General features: G+C 51.3%; 1 pseudogene; it reads left to right on the top strand.

Moving 5' to 3' along the window:
* The first annotated feature begins 11064 nt into the window (after window positions 1-11064).
* LOC144175234 (uncharacterized) overlaps window positions 11065-18275 on the top strand; it is a 96180-nt pseudogene continuing 88969 nt past the window's right edge.

The following is an 18275-nucleotide window of genomic DNA, read 5'->3' as shown; positions in this document are numbered from 1 at the left end:
CATGCTTGCATGCTCATACATACACACGCATACATGCACTCTTAAGTACATGCATGCATGGATATACAAAGACGTCAGGTGAGAAAAAACGACTGGCCAAGTGTTGTTCACTGTACCCATTTGACTAAAGTTCAGCTATTTTTAAAATAAAATGTGTAGGTTGATAAAAAGTAAATACGTTATCGCTTCACCGAAGCTAGTTACATATATGGTAAAAATGTTCAGCGTACTTAGTATGTTCTTCCACTGACTGCAGTACAGTTAGTCGACGATAACCACGTATGTGTTGGTTATTACAAAAAAGGCCCGGACAGTTCTTCAAGATGCAGCACAGAGCTTTACGATGGAATGAGCAGTGTATAGACATGCAAAGAAATTCCCAAGAAAAAACACTGAGATTTAACAGAATTACGTAACGTTAACGACTATACGTCAGGAAAAAAGAACCGGGAAAGTAGCAGGGCCAGCTGTTGACGTAAAAAAAATTCGGTGCAAGTTGAGGGCACATTACCGCTAGCAGACATCTGCTCAAGATTCGGATTTGTTTGTATGGCAGAGGGGCAAAAACAGGAACAATTTGATGGGCGGCCAATCCTAGATGATACATTTTGAGTTACGAGTGTACAAAAGCTCGATAACGTTCAGTCGGTGCGCCTGTTCCACCCCAGTACATCGACTGCTCCCAAAAATAACTCCGTATTGTCTTTATCAGTAATTTTAATGCGGCCAGTGTACATACCCTCCTTTGTCAAGGAATACAAACTTTCACACACAAACAAAAATGCGGTTGCAATAACCTGTGAACCCCCACCTTGTTTGCGAGTTTACTTCTGCAGTTTCTTTTTCAACAGAACACTCCAAAATAAGGCACTTTGGAAGCCCTCCGCGGCCATTCTCAGTCCACCCAGTTTAGAAAGCTGAGTATATTCTGGCTAGCCTTTTTTTTTTTTTTTCTTCTGCGGATATAAGAGGAACGTGAGCTGCCGGGCGAGGCAAGCGCCAACGACTGAGCCCCTTGACCTCTGCACCCCCTCAACTGCACCCCACTCACATTTTCATGAAACCGGCGGTGAATATATCACTTGTTTTGGCGCCGCCTTCAACGGTGTTCTTAGCGCGAGCTACCGGGCACTATCACGCTACCTTAAGTGTTTCACGCCAGCAACTACGTTCGGGTACTCCGCCAGAGGTGTGCTGGCGCCAGTGAATGCGAAAACATAGACAGATATGTGTCTCCAAACTAAAGCTGGAAAAAAAAAGAAACCAAACTTTCAAGATGTTTGTTCGGGAACTAGTTGGAAATGTGAGATTGGAAGAGCGAAGGAGGCAATGATATTAAACGACCCATGCATGCGCCAAAAAATTGCACGGTGAAAGAACATGACAGCAACAGCTACAACGCCTTCGCTATATGTCAAATAAGAGGAGAGACCAGGGACCGCCACCTTTTTTTTTATGGACTGCCGAGAGCATGCGACGGAGAGGTTAGCTTTGTTTAAGAAACTTCGAAGGAGAGCCACTCCGCATGACTCTTTGGATAATATCATTTTTCCTATGGGACATTGGATAGCCAGAAGAGACATTTTGCACATGATCCTCGGGTTTTAAGTGACACACGTCTCAGTGACTCCTGGTTATTTCCCGTGCATAGCGGCAAGAAGGTGTTGATCGGGGGACCAAATGCCGGCATATCACGCAAGGCTAGGTCCACCCGTCAATGAACATCACCACCACCACCACCGCGACGTCCCTGTGACATGGTGGTGGTTCTATTTACACAATGGCGATGAGAGGAAGACGAAATAGCTCAAGCTAGCGCTGTTCGCGTGGGATTACCGGAACGGATGATAATGATACAATCGGTGCAGTGATGATGATTATAAAGTTTCTACACTATAGCCATCAACTGTAGACGTGGTACGTTAGGTTGATTTTTTTCGGCTTCCCTTCGTGTGTTGAGTTGAAATTACAGAACCCGTGAGGTGGTTCCCAAAAAATGAGCACATAGCTTTGTTGTAATTTGTTGACGGCGCACCAAAGTAAATTTGCAAACCTTTATTTGTGACTCCAGTCTATTGCAGGGAGTTATATTATATTATATTATATTGCAGTCTATTACACAGTGTTATATTTTGCAAAATTGAAGTCGATATACTCGCGAAGCGCGGCCATATAGCCACAAAGTAATGGAAATAGCTTTCTCAGAAATTTTTGAAGCTGAAAAAAAAATTAAGCCATGCTCAGGGTTCAAGCCCAGGTCCAGTACCTACCTAGGGAAGCCGTTCTAGCGACTGGGGTAAGCAGGAGACTAGACGTTGCTAGGGAGAGGGCGAATTTATTGACAGCTTTATGTGAGGGAGAATTGTAAGTCGACCAGTGTAAAGGAAGTTCCAAACGTGCAGCCCATTTCCAAAAAGATCAAAGTTGGTGCATATCATTTTCTGCTCTGCTGAGACTTGCGCGGCCTTCAGCGCCACCCTTGCACTCCTTCAGTAATATTGTCTCTCGTTGTTGAACGGAGCTGGAAGGGAATATTTGTAAAGCTTAAAGGACGAGACTTCTAGGATCCTGTCCCGTTGCCTCACACCGACCGTAATAGTGTCCAAGTGGTTTACAAAATTATTCATTGTGTAGAACTTATTTTAAATTATCAGCTATTTTATGGTAAACATTGACCGCGAGTGTGCATATTTTCGATGCAACGTGTGGCACATTCTTTACTGCGAGGTGAAAGTAGATGAGCATGCAGTTGAAATTACGAGGATGGATGCGATCGGTCGATGTTAATGTTCATGTTGAAGATGGCTCACTGATCGAAGGCACATCTGACGACGGTTTACTTCACAAACTGTACACTTTATTACAATATTTACAGCTAGGTTACAACAGACATCGCAGTACCATTGCTCGAGGAGAGCTCGAGACGAGCCCGCATCCAGCGGGGCTCTCTCCTCCCTCCTACAACAAACACCTCGGTTTTGTTAAAAAAACCACGCTTCCAAGGAAGGCGGAACCAAAGAGACAGAGAAGGACACATAATGAAAATATCTGGCCATTCATAGGCCACGCAGCTGCTACAGGCGGAGCTCATAATTAAGCAATTGGCCAACCCCTTGTCTCAAAACTCCTTTCCCATTCCCACGCAAACTAGACGTCAATACTCAGAAAGGATTCGCACCGGAAGCCGCGACACTAAAAACCAACAAACTACCCAAGTCTGACGCGTTGTTACACTGATTTAGGAGTACCCTCACAGGGACCGAAAGCAATAAATCCTGAACCGTCGTTCCAATGCACATCTGTGTCGTGTTGGCGCAGTTTGTTTACGCGGATCGCCGCCATCGCTTCATCCCCGCTTCCCAGCGGCCACCTGCAGCTGCTTCCGGTCATTCCCCGAATTCCCTATTTCAAAACCGACCGGCACAGTGCCGTGATTTGTTTAAAGAAAGTGGCCGCCGCCACCTTGACATTTCGCGTCTTTGCGTCGAGTCTGCCCAGGGATTTACAACCGCCGCCTCCGGTCCGCTCCCGAACTTGACACCCGACGCGCCCGGTGCGAGCAATGCACCACACGGCCTCGCCCCTCTCCTGCTGAGAATTAGCGGCAAACGGTTCCTTTCCGCTGCCGACGCGCTGAGCGGGGTCCGGGGCCCGCGACCACGAGAGAAGGACAAAAAAAAAAACGGCACTCAAAAGCCTGCTCCAACCTCCGGCGCTCATAGTCAAAAACAAACAAAGAAAAAGAAACCTCTCTGGCCAGCCTTCGTAATCACTCGATGCAACCCCTCGATCTTAACACATGCTGTGACTCATCAGCAAAAATACCCGGACAACAGAACTTGTCTTCGCCCCTTGTATACTAAGAACAGGTCGGGACAGTATGCGGAAGATTTACAAATATCAAGTGTTGCCTGGAGTTTGCAACTGTAAACGCCGTGCTGTAGGTTTTTAACAGTGAAGCGGTTATTGCTTGCCGTAATTAGGGGCGCGTATTGCGTTAAAAATACCAAGCAAAGGCTGAGCGCTCGTGAGCGCATGCCTCGATGCGACCACCAAGCGTCCCCGGATGGCGCAGTGGCTTTAGCAAAAACAAGCAAACTGGCGAAAACCACGAGGAGCGCCTCGCGTTGCCTAGCAACCACAACGCCACAGCTGGCGCTACACCTGCTCCACGGAACATCGACGTGACTCCGGGAACGCCGCACGTGCGTTGTGCACCTACACACCGCTGCTGCGCCGCAGCTGTCACCAAGTGCTACCAGGCATGTAATTATTTGCCTGAAGAGGAGATCGATGGATATGACGATGACTACAGCTAGCCGAGTGCAAAGCAAGGAGGCGGAAAATGTAAATAAGCTATTTCAGACTTTTACAAATGCGTGGGGATGTGTCCTTCCATGCTCACGTAGAAAGAAATCCAGCAGCTTCAAGACTTGCGAGACTTAGTGCAAGCTTCTCCATTTTCTGTAACAGCGTGTAATCTCTGTTCCTCAGACAAAGCCGCCTCCACCGCGACTAAAGGTACGTCCTCACTTGCGGCGCCGCGCGTACAAAAACGCCGCCGCTTTTTGATGTCCGCACTACTGGAGCACGCGCGCGCAAAAGCGGCGGCGGCGGCCGAGAGACCCGTTCCTAACCCCTCTCCGAAGCGGGAGCAGGGGAGGAACGGGTATGCGCGCTCCGCGACCGCCAGCTACCCGGGAAGAGCGCTGACCTAGCAACACGTGACCCAGGCGCTGATTGGCTTGTTGAGTTTTGCGCAAAGCGCCTAGCCGCAAAAATGGGTCGCTGAGCTATCCCTGCGCGGCAGAGGAATCTCGCGCGAAAGGGCGTTTTGCGGCGCTGCCCGCGGGAAGCGCCGCAAGTGAGGACGTACCTTAACCCGGTTCTGTGAGGGAGTTCGGCCGTTTTAAATGCAGAGCATTTCAGTAACTCACGATGTCACCCGCGTTGACGTCCGTAGTCCGCACCGCACCCCTCCCTACTATATATAAAAAAGAAATACTATCCGGCGCCAGGTTTCGATCCCTCGACCCTGCGGGCGGAACGCAATGTACATGGTGCTCTACCCACTGCGCCACAAAGCCGACACAGAACGGGACGCTACAAACGCACCTTATATCGTTGACTCATTCAAATTACTGCTGACGAGCGCTCTCTCGTCAGCAGTTGCCACAAGTGCAACAACATTAACGTAACGCAAACTACTTAACGCCGTGCGCCCCCGGAAATGCTCTGCATTTGATCGTGCCCCTCGCGAGGGGGATGTTTCACTGCGTCTTCCTACTGGCCAGAACACTCGTCGCCATCTGTCGGATGTTGTGCGAACCCTTTTGCTTCAGAGTGTACACACGACCCGTGCGCTATCACCCATACATTACCGGGGACGTATTTTACACCCGCAAGCGCCTCTGTAATCGAATCCTTCCCGCACCTTTTCGAAAATAAATACCACTTTTAGACAGTTGTTGGTGATACGGTTTTCATTTTACGTAATATTTGAAGTGACGAGCACCTTCACCTGCAGCCCCGAGAAGCTCTCGAGGCGCGTGCACATCTCCAGGGCAGAAACGCCCCTGCAGCCGTTCGGCGAGGAAGCGGATTCTGCGGGAAACTCCTGTGTACGGTACGGCCATATTCTCCAACGTTGTCGTTCGACGGGCATTGCGCCAGTAGTCAGACGTGCTGAACAAGTACCACTGCAATAAAAGAAGATTGCATTGAATCATGCTCAACGTTATTAACCGTGACCGTCATTAAAATTAGGCATAACAGCCTCAACTGCTACAAGGAAAGAAGGATCAGAGCAGTCTGCTCACTGTTCACTGCGAACGGAGCCGTTCTTCTCCATTGAGAGAAGAGGAAAGAAGAGAAGGGGAAGGAAAGAGGAAAGAGCAGAGGAAAGCGAATGCCGCGGAGGGACAAGGATAAAGAGAGAGAAAGAGGCATACACACTCACGCACAAAGGGAGAGAGAAAGGAATCTCCAACTCTCGCGGAAGATGCGGGTTATAGGGACAAGGTACCGAACTTGTTTTATTTCTGACCTCGTTTCGTTGTTGTTGCTGTTGTTGTTAGCTCTACCATGAATTCCTGACTGAAAGGGACGAGAGAGGGAAAGAGAGAGAGAGAGAGAGAGAGAGAGAGACACAGGCACACCTATTTTTGCGTATGAGGCAAGGTACCGGAGTTCGCAAAGCCGCTCCTACATGTAAAACGTACACAAAATATTTGCATGAAAAATACCGACAGCTCCGTAAAAGCTTTCAGCCGGACACCACCAGAAATACAAAAAATCGAAGTTTTCACCACCCGTAGCGCTCGCGTGAAAAATTTTCCGCGCATGGAAAGCGCAATCGATTGAAATTTTTTTTAAGAGTCGCAAGCTAGCCATCAACAGTTTGCTTCTTATCCATGAATAGCGTTTCGACAGAAGCTATATTGGTAGACTTTACCCCCTACATTGCCTAACCAAACGACCAGATGCATGTATTTACAGAAGGCAGCTGAAAGGTTTATGCGAAATTTTTCCATAATGTCGAGCACAACAGGTCGAACAAAACAGGCGCATGGTTGCGCTCAGGAGCATTCGGGTGGTAGTGGCCTTAACTTCCGCCGTGACCCGCAACTGGCCTCAGTACCGAGGTTCCTTTACAAACCCTGTTGGCCCAGTTTGCCACTACAGCGACGCGATCGCCGACCTCCACCACTTGCTGTGGTCCTGCCTCGCCTTGAGGCCGACGAAACAGCGGCACCTTGCGGCGACGGGCCTTCGCGTAGACGACGGCTCCGCATACGCCGCATGCATACATGGGCGCCATCATCGCCCACTCCTTGACATCATCCGCGAAGCGAACATTTTCATTTTCAACTAATCTCAATCAACTCATACCCCCATATAAATGCCCTGTGGCAAAAGAAACGTTCATAAAAAAAGCAGGCCCATATATTTTCAAGCTCATGGTGTGAGTGAGGAGGGATGTAAGAAGCCTTGAACAAGCAGAAAAGGAGGTGTTTAGTCGAAGATGTACATGTAAGGTGACGCCGCGGTGGTGATATTCTAAATGCACATATAGTACTCATATAGATTCTTTCTTGGCCTCAAAATACCCGTACAGCTCGCTTGCCTATTAGGCAGGTATAAAAAAAACCAAAGAAGCTCGCACTAACGAGCAAGACTTAAAGGTAGCGAAGCTGAACACAACTTTCACGACCATCAAGAAGGTTTAAGTCCAGGATTGCAGCCAATTTCCTTCCACTTCGTTGCCGCAACGACCTTAAATACATCATTGTTGCTATCAGTGCGAGCTTGTTTAATTTTTCTGGAAGACATCCCCTTGGAGGGGCGTACGCTATGACGCGTCTTTCTCGTTCCGAGTAAGTGCTGCCATGATTACGGTGAACGCTGGAGTCTTTGTCTTTCCGAACGAGTGTTGCGACGATTATGGTGAACGCTGGAGTATTTTTCCCCATCTTGGCCGATCTCCCTAAGTGGGCTTGCTTGGCTTGACGAACGTAAGCAGGGGACGTTAAGCGGTCGTCCCGAGGCATGTACACACGGGCGTGGCCACCCCGTTACCATGCCCCGTTCGATGACATTTGCCCCTTCTGCACAGCTTCTGCCGAACAAGGTGATGCGGACCCCCTTACATGGTCGCGTCCTTCACTAAACTCAGCCAGAAAACGACACTTGAGAGGCACAGGTCTCCATCCTGGGAGACCCCCCCAACTTCCAGCGGTGGCTCTGGGGACCCCACCACTGCTCCCTTCTTCTCTTCTTCCTAGAGACGGGTGCCCATCTCTACCTGTAAATAGGTTATTTTATGCCAACGGGCATTATATCGCAAATAAAAAGGCATTCGCGCGCTCGACAATTGCGTGGTATTATTTTTTTTTGTGCACAGATGAAAACTTACCATTTGCTAAACAAGCCCGCTGTTAAAAAAAAAACTTTTAATGCGAGAGCACCACTTACGGTATACTAGTCTCACTCGACGACAAACGTGCGGTACCCAGGTCGCCGTAATCGAGCCCTGTCCGCAAAATTCCCATTGGTTGCCTGTAAACCGCAACGTACCGTTGCAGACGACACGCTTCGAATTCCCCCGTGTCTAGCACCCTACTCCGACTATCCGGGGGTTACCTAGCGGCGAGCTTTTTTGCCCGGGCGGCATTCTTTCGTTTAAGGACCTTGATTGAGAGGCTTCACTCCGACGGAACGACGATGTCCAGCAACGCAATATCTAGGCTGCCGCCTACAGCCGTCGCCGAAGCATACCCATGGCTCGCAACACCGGCACCTTCATTTTGCGATGGCACGCGACCTCAAAATTTATTGAGTAATTGAATGCTTGAACTTGTTGAAAGAATGATTCCTTTGATTTGATAAGCTGAAACCAGAGAATCTACCAGCTGTTACCTGGGATTCGCGGAAGCGGCGTCCAAAAAGCAGCAGCGTCGGCAACGGCTTGTCTAAAGCGGCTGACGCCGCCACTCAGCCCGGCCCTGCGTCGGCGGAAAGAACATGTAGAGGACTGTCTTTCGAAGGGTGAGACAGCGGAACCTAGCCATCCTGATTTGACACCTCGGGGCTACACCACCACGCGGCACAAGCGCATACAGCGAAACAATTCGGATATGTGAGCTTAGTGATTCCCATTTATACCGATTTCAAGTAGTTAGTTTACGAAGTTTGAGAATTGCGTCTTTTGTAATACTCTCTCGTCTTTTGTAATACCTATCAAAACAGAACCGAATTCGTATTCACCAATTTAGGAAACGGAGCCCCATTCATGGCAAGCAGTGCGCAAAAGGTAGCGTTTCTTTAGCGACCAGATGTCTGTACGTGGTTTGTACATTTTGTTTTCCCGCCCAGCAAATCAATCCTTAACGTATGTTTCCCGTACGACCGGTTAATTCTGTCGGGTGCGGGTTACCCTGGAGGTGCTATCGAACAAGTTAATGAAGCCGTGCGAAGGCAGCGCGCAATGGACGTGAAGATGCGCCAGAACAGGCCCAAAACAACCATCGCTAAAGCAGACGACAAAGCCAACGGAATGGGTTCCGCCGTCGCACCCGTCGGGGTGAGGAGGCTCCAGCGCGCGGGGAACGCTGCGGAACAGCGCCTATTCGTCGCGCCATTTACACTGTGCTCCGTGCGGGAGGGACATTAAGGGCCGGTCGGAGAGGGCGAAGTCGGCGATCCTCTTTATTCACTCCGTGGTCGCCTCCAAAAAAGACCCTCCCCCTCCGCAGCCGCTGAATCAAAACCAGCGTGCGTCTCCCCAACACCACGTGTGTTTGCGTATACTTAGTCGCTAAGACGACGGGCTGTCGCTCCGCTTCTCTTCGGGCCCAGGTTCGATCACTGGCGGGTACAGGAGTTTTATTTAACTTGGTTGGGAGTTTCTTGTGGCGCATGCCACGACGGAGCCGTTGTCTGGTAGAGGTAGAAAGCTTTGCTTTAGAAAGTAAACGCAGTTACCCCGACAGCCTACAAGCAGGCCTTGAGTTGACCGATGAATAGATCCAAGGCCTACCTGCTTAGTTTCTGCCATCACAACATGGCCGAAGAGCAGGCTTGTCCCTTTCGGGGTGACTACTCTTGGCAACATATAAATGGCGGGCTCAGGGGCGACAGCAATCACTGACGTGTCCACCAGAAATCAGAACATGTACAGTCCAAACCTCCGAAAAATATGCCTCCAAGACAACCATGAGAGAAGGAGAAAAGCCGGAGTCGAGGCACTAGGCAAACGCTATTTTAACGACTACAGAGCAGTTTACGCTGATGGAGCCGGGTAGCAGCCATACTGAGGAGAATTAAGCGGCTGCAATGGTCATCTGAACGGATCAATAACTCCCAAGTGTCGCAATAAAGACGGACTCCATCCACGAAGCGAAAGCAGTAGCCATCGCCTTCGCTATAAGTCCAACCACTGCGATTACGCTAATCACCTACGCTGGTCCTCTGCTGGGTCCCAGGACACGCAGGGATCGCTGGGAACGAGTTGGCAGATGAGAGGGCCGCTGCTGCTGCACTAAGGAACACTGTAGACATTACAACGATACCCTACACAGACATCAAGCCACACATAAGACAACACCTGCGCAGAACATGGCAAACACACTGGGATGAACAGACAGACAACAAACTACATGTAATAAAGCCACACTTGGGACGGTACACAGCTGACTCACGCAACAGACACACGGAAGTCGCCTTGGGTAGTGTTGTGCCAGAGCGCCTGGCCCAAAGGCGTTCCACGATGCGACGCGCCGACAGCGAGGCTGAGTCACGCCTCTCCCTTTGTCGCTGCGGCGCGGCCGAATCCTGCATCTCGAAACGCTGCGGCGCGGCCGACTCCTGCATCTCGAAACGCTGCGGCGCGGCCGAATCTCTCAGCGGAGAACGACCCAAACAAGGGCATGTCGCTACGCCCGGAGGCGAGGTCACGGAGACGGCGGCGGCATCGCTCTCCCTTTCCCCATTGGCGGCGCAGCTGACTCACCGCTTCGCTACCATTCGTCGGAATTCAAACTTCAGGCAGCGAGAGCCCTGATCGGAGCATTTCGAACTTCTTGGGGCCACAACGAACTCCCGGGCTATAAAAGAAGCCCGGAGGCTCTCATCGTCGGCATTCCTCGGCGGCTTCTCTCCGGCACCAGTCTCTTCGGAAGCACCGAGTGAAAGGGTGCTGTCGCCTTTGTGCGAATGATGTAACTTTTGCTTACCCTGTATATACTGTATATAAATGTTACTTCAACTCTTCGTCGGCTCGAGGACTTCGTCGCTCTGCTCTGCGCCGCGTCGATAGCGGACGGAGCAAGGCAACATCGCTACACCGGTGACTGCGCTCGGGTGGCCACTCGCAACAGTGGATGGCAGCTGCGGGATCGACCGGCAACGGCTACTACCTGGTGTGGTAAGCGCTCGACATTTTCTCTCAGTTCACCAGACTTTTCTAGCACAGGTTATGGTAGTTTAGAGAAGGGCTGGGTGAAGCACTGTGTATAGCTTTGAGTGTTTCAAGCCTAGAGAAAGTGTTTGAAACCAAAGCTAGTGCCGAGAGGTAAACAAAGGAGCGTAGAGAATTACTTGCGCGTGCCTTACTAGTAGCTCGATAGTATAGGAACGGCAAGGGAATTCTAACGCGGGTAAGCAGCAAGAGGCCAGTGCAAACGATGGAGGACCTTACAGTGAAGGAACTCATCGAAATTTGCCAGGAGCTGGGCCTTGACTTAGGCCGTGCGAAACGGAAGCAAGCAATTCTTGAGGTCTTGCGGAAGGAGAACGTAACGGCTGAGGAAGTCAATGAGGCCAGGGCTGAAATCAAAGAGCGCCGCGAGCGCGAGGAAGCCGAAAAGAAAGAGCGCCGTGAGCGCGAGGGGGCGGAAAGACAGGAACGCAGGGAGGAAGCCGAAAGGCAGGAACGGGAAGCCGAAAGGCAGGAACGGAAAGCCGTAAGGCAGTTCGAGTTGAAGCAGTTAGAGTTCCGGCAGGGCTCGCCGGCGCCTAGCGTAGCTTCTCCAAGGGCTCCTGCGAACGGTCCGAGAATTCGGGACCAACTGCCTCCGTTCGTTATTGGCGAGGACATGGCGAAGTACCTCGTTAAGTTTGAGCACGTTTGTGAGCGAAACGATATCGAACGGTCTCTGTGGGCGCAAAACTTGTTAGCCCTGCTTCCTGGAGAGGCATCGGACGTGATAACGTGCCTGTCGAAGGAGGCCTTTGAGAGCTACGACGAGGTCAAAGAGGCTCTTTTGAGGAAATACAGGTTGTCGCCTGAGGCTTTCCGGCAGAGGTTTCGGTTTGCGAAAAAGGGCAATGAGTCGCATATAGACTTCGCATTTCGTCTGAAGGCTGACCTAATTGAGTGGCTCAAAGGCGAGGAAGCCTATGACGACCGCGACAAAGTGGTTGAGTGCATAGCGCTTGAGCAATTCTACCGCTGCGTCGAAGACGACGTCAGGTTGTGGCTGCAGGATAAGCTCCAAGAAGTAAAGCTTAACAAGGCAGCAGAGTTAGCTGAGGAGTACTACACCCGCCGAAAGTTGCATTATAAGGCGGTGCGCATTGAAAAAGCGGACGGTAAGGACGCTTTTAGGAAGAAGCCTGAGGAAGGGAAACAGCTAGCGCGTCGCAGTTTTCGAAAAGACTCACCTCCTACGAAAGAAACTGTTGGGGAAGGCATAGATGAGTCTCGAAAATCGAACAGCGATGCTAAGCAGCGCGCGGATGCCGCCCGGGCATTTGAGTCGCGGAAGCAGATAATCTGCTACAACTGCAAAAAGGAAGGGCACATCGCGGCAAACTGTAAACAGAAGGTTGCATTCGCTACGATCCGAGAAACCGAAAAGAACATGCGGTTGCTCGAGCCCTACATGCAGGAGATAAACGTGAACGGCAAGAAGTGCAGAGCACTCCGAGACTCCGCAGCAACTATGGACGTAGTCCACCCGTCACTAGTTTCTCCAAACGACTGCACAGGAGAATGCGCGTGGATAAGGCAAGTTGCCGAGGAGCAGAGCGTTTGCTTGCCGATTGCGAGGGTCGTCATTGAAGGCGGTTTTGGTAAGCTTAACACCGAGGCGGCCGTGTCCGCAGCGCTCCCCGAGCATTTTCCTTATCTCTTCTCTAATAGCTCGGAGCAACTGCTCAAAGAACAGGGAAAATCATTCTTTACCAGTTTGGCGTGCATGGCACTCACGAGATCGCAGGCGCGGAAGCTCTCCCAGGAACTTGACACTACCCCAGCGAGCGAAACTGTAAAGGCGGGGGAGAAATGTAGCCCGAGCTGCGAGCCGACCGAGGTTGGTTGAACCGCCAGCGGCCGAAGCGGATTGCGTCACCCCTTTCGGCGGAGAAACCGAAGCGGCGCCGCCGTGTGAGGCGAACGATACGTTGTCCCCAGTCTCCGACAGCTGGCATCAGTTAATCAAGGTGGATCGAGCAACGTTCATTCGAGAACAGCAAAATGATAGCTCGATAAAAGCCTTGCTTGAGAATGTGAAACGGGGCGCAAAGAAAAAGAACGTTTCATTTCATGAGAAGTCCGGCTTGTGGTACCGCAGTTACACAGATGCAAAGGGTCAGAAGTACGAGCAGCTTTTGATCCCGGAAAAGTATCGCCGTCAGCTACTGGAACTCGCGCACGAAAACGCGTGGGCAGGGCACCTCGGTCTGAAAAAGACAAAGGCTCGACTTGCACTAGAGTACTACTGGCCTAAATGCTGGAAAGACATCGAAGGCTTTGTGCGCTCTTGCGACACATGCCAAAGGGTCGGCAAGAGTACGGATAAGTGGAAGGCGCCTATGAAGTTGGTACCAGTCATAACTGAACCATTCCGTCGGCTGGTGATCGACATTGTTGGGCCTCTGCCCGAGTCCGAGAACGGTTGTAGGTACATTCTAACCGCCCTTTGTGTCGCGACAAAGTTCCCGGAAGCAGTGCCACTCAGAGAGCTCAATTCTCCTCAAGTGGTTGACGCGCTCCTTTCAATATTCGCTCGTGTCGGATTTCCTGCGGAAATTCAGTGCGACAACGGTAGCGTCTTCACTAGCTGCCTAACCTCGACTTTTTTTGAAAGGTGCGGGATCAAAGTGGTGCACAGCTCTATCTATCACCCGCAATCCAACCCAGTGGAGCGAATGCACTCAGTGTTAAAGCGAATACTGCGAGCCCTCTGCTTTGAGCGAAAACGCGATTGGGAAGCATGCGTACCTGCCGCTATGTTCGCTTTGAGGTCGGCTCCACACGAAAGTACGGGGTTTAGCCCTGCGGAGCTGGTGTACGGCCGGAGTCTCAGAACCCCGCTGCGAATGCTGCGCGAGTCTTGGGAAGGTTACAGTGAGGATCCAAACATGGTGGAGTACGTTCTTAATCTACTGCAGAGGCTCGGGAAAAGTAAAGACCTTGTTGAGAGCCACATGAAGGCGGCACAAGCATTGTCGAAGGCGTACTACGACAAGTCGGCTAGGAAGCGTACGTTCGAAGTGGGTAACCTAGTGATGCTGCTGCGCCCTTCGAAGAAAAATAAGCTAGAAGTTCATTGGGAGGGGCCAGCGAAAGTAGTGTCGAAGCTATCTGACACAAACTACGAAGTAAAGCTAGGCAAACGGCAGAACAAAATCTACCACAGCAATTTGATGAAACCCTACATTCAGCGTCATGCTGTGGTGAACATAGCTTTGAATGCCGAGGATGAGGAAGGCGCAGATATTCTGACCTCTGCGGACCTGAAGGAACGCACTTCGGATCTCCTGCGGGAGCAAGTGAGGTTAGAACCCTCTCTAAGCGAAGCGCAAAAGAAGGACTTGGAGAAGATAATTTTCGAGTTTGAGGATGTTTTCTCTGATCGGCCCGGAAAGACTACGCTAATCGAGCATGACATTGAGTTAACGCGGGACGAGCCGGTTCGTAGCAAGCCGTACCGATGTTCTCCCGTACAGAAACAGATTATGGCGGACGAGATCAAGCGTATGTGTGACCTTGGGGTCATTGTCCCGAGTGAGAGCGATTGCACCTCCCCTCTAATACTAGTTCAAGTACCTGGAAAGGACCCCAGGCCGTGCGTCGATTACCGGCGCCTCAACGCGATAACCCGAGACCAGACGTATCCGATTCCGAACCTCGAGGAGCGGGTGGAGACCGTATCCAAGGCGAATTACATTTCCACACTAGACCTCGTACGAGGCTATTGGCAAGTGCCCCTCTCTGAGCGTGCCAGCAGATACGCTGCGTTCGTTTCCCCGTTCGGAACCTTCCGTCCCGTCATGTTGAGCTTCGGTCTCAAGAACGCGCCGTATTGCTTTTCGAAACTAATGGATAATGTACTTCGCGGCCTCTCAGAGTACGCGCTCCCTTACCTCGATGATGTCGCCATCTTTTCGAACACATGGGAGGAGCATGTAGAGCACTTACGAGTCGTGCTGAGCAGGCTCAAAGAAGCCGGCATAACAGTCAAACCGTCGAAATGTCACCTAGGTTGCGCCGAAGTGACGTACCTAGGACATGTAGTGGGGCGCGGCCGACGCAGACCGTCGGAAATCAAAGTAGCCGCGGTTCTAAACTATCGCCGACCAACGACTAAGTCCGAGATAAGGGCTTTTTTGGGTTTGGCTGGATATTACCAGCATTATGTGAGAGATTACTCCACACTCGCTAGTCCTTTAACTGACGCTCTCAGAAAGACTGAGCCAGTAAAGGTGGCATGGGACACCAAGAAGGAGGACGCGTTTCAAACGCTCAAACGAGCACTGAGCGAGGAGCCAGTCCTAATGGCCCCCGACTTTTCGAAGGGTTTCGTGATTCAGTGCGATGCGAGCGATCGTGGCATGGGAGCTGTACTATGCCAAGAGGATGCGAATGGCCGGGAACGACCAGTTTTGTACTTAAGCCGCAAGCTAACTTGCAGGGAAGAGGCGTACAGCACATCCGAAAAGGAATGTGGCTGCGTCGTGTGGGCAGTACAGAAGCTGGCGTGCTATGTAGCCGGTTCCCAGTTTGTTGTGGAAACTGATCATTGCCCGCTAACCTGGCTAAATAACATGTCCTCTAAAAGCGGTCGTTTGCTAAGGTGGAGTATGATACTCCAGCAGCACAATCTTGTCGTTCGCTACAAGAAAGGAAAGTTGAACGCTAACGCAGACGCACTACGCCGTGCGTTCTAAGTAAAGCTGCGTTCATCCTCCCCGTGTCTTTCATTTCGCCTCTTCGTGAGCAGCTTTTATCTTAGCAGGTAGATGGGAGCAAAATTATTGCCCTCATTTGCTGCCTCAGTTGATTATTTCCGCACCGCGTGATTTCAAGTAATCAACCTTAGTTATCATTTAATGTCGTGTGTTACGTTTGACACTTAGTGTGAGTTCTTCCGTTAAGAGTTTTACGTCCCGCATGGGTCTCTTGGTGTAAAGGGTCCAAATTGGGGATAGACACTTAGCTAGGAGAGTTTGTCACGCTTTGGAGTCTGGTGTTCTGACGGAGGACAGAGGGTGCTTGCTTGCGCTGGGTGTTGCCTGTTGTCGGTCGGTTCTTTGCAAGCTCCAGAACGATGAGCAACCGGTGCTGAGGACAGACAGGAAGAGCCGGACGAAGCTGGTGGAGACACCTGGGCAGCACGGCGAGGTACCTGTGATCCGGACCTGGCGGGCGGTACCCGTTCATGGAGAGGAACTTGGTGGAGCCGCCCTTTTCCTGGGGCACTGGAGGTGTACCTGGATGAGCCTGGCGAACGAGCGCGCCCGGCATCCGAGCCACGTGGAGGCAGCTCGTCTTCACGGCGCATTGTCTGGCGGCGGGGGTGCTGTTGTGCCAGAGCGCCTGGCCCAAAGGCGTTGCACGAGGCGACGCGCCGACAGCGAGGCTGAGTCACGCCTCTCCCTTTGTCGCTGCGGCGCAGCCGAATCCTGCATCTCGAAACGCTGCGGCGCGGCCGAATCTCTCAGCGGAGAACGACCCAAACAAGGGCATGTCGCTACGCCCGGAAGCGAGGTCACGGAGACGGCGGCGGCATCGCTCTCCCTTTCCCCATTGGCGGCGCAGCTGACTCACCGCTTCGCTACCATTCGTCGGAATTCAAACTTCAGGCAGCGAGAGCCCTGATTGGAGCATTTCGAACTTCTTGGGGCCACAACGAACTCCCGGGCTATAAAAGAAGCCCGGAGGCTCTCATCGTCGGCATTCCTCGGCGGCTTCTCTCCGGCACCAGTCTCTTCGGAAGCACCGAGTGAAAGGGTGCTGTCGCCTTTGTGCGAATGATGTAACTTTTGCTTACCCTGTATATACTGTATATAAATGTTACTTCAACTCTTCGTCGGCTCGAGGACTTCGTCGCTCTGCTCTGCGCCGCGTCGATAGCGGACGGAGCAAGGCAACATCGCTACACCGGTGACTGCGCTCGGGTGGCCAGTCGCAACAGTAGGCTGCGGATAGCGCACACCCATGCAACGCACTCGTATCTGCTGACGGGATCTTCTAGACCCCAGCGCAGCAGGTGCGGAGAGGCCCTATCCGTAGTGCACATACTAATCACATGCAAGGCACTTCACACAACACGACACAAACACTTCAGAGAACTCTACAGACAACATATTCCCCTACATCCATCGTTTTTTCTAGGTGACGATGCCATTGTTTCCGTGAAACGTGTGTTTGAGTATTTGTCAGACGTCAAGTTTTTAAACCTCATTTCCTATCACGCATAATGAAATCTGGCCCTATACACCAGCCATGCTCATTGCCGTTTTGTAATTTTACTTTTGTTTTTGCTGACTTTACTTAGTGTTTAAGGTTTCACCCCTCATATATGACTATTGTTTTGGCGCTCTTTGCCCCAGTTGGCCTTCCGCCATAAACATCCAACCATCATCATCATACTCTCAAGCGGCATGCAGAACGTACGTGGTTGGTACTGCTTCTCCAGCAGCACTGCGCCTCCTGAGCAAAACCCCTCCCTCTCGTACGGTCGTAACCGAGATCTGTGAGGGAATTAAAGGCACCCTAGGCATGAAGCGCACTTGGTCCCTACTAAGGCACTTTCTAGATCCTACGGGCTCTAAGACGGAACAACGCAACCGCCTCACAGTTATATTACAGAAAGTCTCAGGGGATAACGAACTCCTGCGCACATTGAGCACGCATTACATCCGCACTGGTCCTTCGATTCCACTCGCCTCATACCGCAGCTCGCCTAACGAAACACTGGATGCACCCATCACGGAAACAGAAGTGAAACGCACTCTCCTACTGATTCCGCCAGGATCCCCACCCGGCGCAGATGGCGTAACCCAAAACTTCTCCGCAACCTAGACGATCCGTCTATTACGGCCCTAACTGCTTACTTTAATTATTACTCGGCTCAAGGCACCCTTCCCCCTGCATGGAAACATGCCTCCATAACATTAATTCCAAAGCCAGGTAAACCTCTTACCATTGAACACCTTCGCCCCATATCTCTTACTTCGTGTATGGGCAAAATACTAGAACACGTAATCCTTAAGAGACTAACCACTCACATCACGAGCACGGAGGCCTTTCCCCCAACAGTTCTGGGGTTTAGACCTAAAATGTCCACCCAATATGTGCTCCTCAAGCTACATCGAGATTTAATTTCCCAATCACCTAAACACGACGCAGCCGCGATCCTTGCACTCGATTTGGCGAAAGCATTCGATAGAGTCTCCCATACTGCCATCCTCAGAGGCCTAGAGTCTACCCATCCGGGAGAGCGCATCTATAACTACGTGCGTGATTTTCTCACTGCACGCACCGCCGT

This window comes from Haemaphysalis longicornis, unplaced genomic scaffold (assembly GCF_048455015.1).
Source record: "Haemaphysalis longicornis isolate Haplotype H1 unplaced genomic scaffold, Haemaphysalis longicornis Haplotype H1 scaffold_3, whole genome shotgun sequence".
NCBI lineage: Eukaryota > Metazoa > Arthropoda > Arachnida > Ixodida > Ixodidae > Haemaphysalis > Haemaphysalis longicornis.
The sequence above is the reverse complement of the archived record's forward strand: the minus strand, read 5'-3'. Positions and strand labels throughout refer to the sequence as shown.